Genomic DNA, 2,500 nt, shown 5'->3' on the forward strand with positions numbered 1-2,500 from the left:
CATTAAATGGAATGTTTGGTATCCGAGCCATCAGGTGGGCACCAGAAGACAGGATCGAATTCTCTTTAAGTTTGTTTCGATTTCTTCAGGATGTTCAGAATGTTTTGTTCAGGTTATCATATGGTTGACGGAGGTTATGAACGCAAGTATTTATACATGTTTATAAATATAAAGACTTTACTACCACTGTATTATAAAGTAAAAAACGCAGTATACGTTGATCTCTAAGAGTATGTGTGTGTGTGTGTGTGTGTGTGTGTGTGTGTGTGTGTGTGTGTGTGTGTGTCTGTGTGTGTATATATATATATATATATATATATATATATATATATATATATATTATATATATATATATATATATATATATACACATGCATATATACATGCATAAGCATCCAGTATAACAACTCAACCCATACCACCACCACCATCATCACTACCACCATCACTACCACCACCACCGTCGTGGACTACCCGTGCGGTAAGTGCGCCATTGTGGTGATAGTATCCGAACTACCGTATAATTACCGCTATTACGGCTGTCTGGATTGACGTGCTCATCTGAAACAAAGATAAATGCCTAGGTGATGTTAGCCAGGGTTGCTTGATGTTTAAAGCAACACCTGGAAATTAATTGGCTGCTACAGGGCCTCAGAGGTGAGAGAGACGCGAGGGGTGAGTGTTGGCTCTAACCGCAACTTGCAAGATGGATTACTATGTTTTAATTGTTGCAATGCGATGCAAAGTGATGCAATGGCTGTAAAATGCTTTGTGATGTTACAACCTCCTTCAGTGATTGTAACAGCAGTGGTAGTAGCACTTACAACCTCCTTCAGTGATTGTAACAGCAGTGGTAGTAGCACTTACAACCTCCTTCAGTGATTGTAACAGCAGTGGTAGTAGCACTTACAACCTCCTTCAGTGATTGTAACAGCAGTGGTTGTAGCACTTACAACCTCCTTCAGTGATTGTAGCAGCAGTGGTTGTAGCACTTACAACCTCCATCAGTGATTGTAACAGCAGTGGTAGTAGCACTTACAACCTCCTTCAGTGATTGTAACAGCACTGGCTGTAGCACTTACAACCTTATTCAGTGATTGTAACAGCACTGGTTGTAGCACTTACAACCTCCTTCAGTGATTGTAACAGCAGTGGTTGTAGCACTTACAACCTTATTCAGTGATTGTAACAGCAGTGGTTGTAGCACTTACAACCTCCTTCAGTGATTGTAACAGCAGTGGTTGTAGCACTTACAACCTTATTCAGTGATTGTAGCAGCAGTGGTTGTAGCACTTACAACCTCCTTCAGTGATTGTAACAGCAGTGGTTGTAGCATTTACAGCCTTATTCAGTGATTGTAACAGCAGTGGTTGTAGCACTTACAACCTCCTTCAGTGATTGTAAAAGCAGTGGTAGTAGCACTTACAACCTCCTTCAGTGATTGTAACAGCACTGGTTGTAGCACTTACAACCTTATTCAGTGATTGTAGCAGCAGTGGTTGTAGCACTTACAACCTCCTTCAGTGATTGTAACAGCAGTGGTTGTAGCACTTACAGCCTCCTTCAGTAATTGAAACAGCAGTGGTTGTAGCAATTACAACCTCCTTCAGTGATTGTAACAGCAGTGGTTGTAGCACTTACAACCTCCTTCAATTATAGCACCAGTGGTTGTAGCACTTACAAGCTCCTTCAGTGATTGTAGCAGCAGTGGTTGTAGCACTTACAAGCTCCTTCAGTGATTGTAACAGCAGTGGTTGTAGCACTTACAACCTTATTCAGTAATTGTAACAGCAGTGGTTGTAGCACTTACAAGCTCCTTCAGTGATTGTAGCAGCAGTGGTTGTAGCACTTACAAGCTCCTTCAGTGATTGTAGCAGCAGTGGTTGTAGCATGTATAACCTCGTTCACTGACTGTAGCGGCAGTGGTTGTAGCACTTACAACCTCTTTCAGTGATTGTAGCAGCAGTGGTTGTAGCATGTATAACCTCGTTCACTGACTGTAGCGGCAGTGGTTGTAGCACTTACAACCTCCTTCAGTAATTGTAACAGCAGTGCTTGTAGCACTTACAACCTCCTTCAGTGATTGTAACAGCAGTGGTTGTAGCCCTTACAACCTCCTTCAGTGATTGTAACAGCAGTGGTTGTAGCACTTACAACCTCCTTCAGTGATTATAGCACCAATGGTTGCAGCACTTACAACCTCCTTCAGTAATTGTAACAGCAGTGGTTGTAGCCCTTACAACCTCCTTCAGTGATTGTAACAGCAGTGGTTGTAGCACTTGCAACCTCCTTCAGTAATTGTAACAGCAGTGGTTGTAGCCCTTACAACCTCCTTCAGTGATTGTAACACCAGTGGTTGTAGCACTTACAACCTCCTTCAGTAATTGTAACAGAAGTAGTTGTAGCACTTACAACCTCCTTCAGTGATTGCAACAGCAGTGGTTGTAGCACTTACAACCTCCTTCAGTGATTGCAACAGCAGTGGTTGTAGCACTTACAA

Source organism: Cherax quadricarinatus, chromosome 51 (genome assembly GCF_038502225.1).
Source record: "Cherax quadricarinatus isolate ZL_2023a chromosome 51, ASM3850222v1, whole genome shotgun sequence".
NCBI lineage: Eukaryota > Metazoa > Arthropoda > Malacostraca > Decapoda > Parastacidae > Cherax > Cherax quadricarinatus.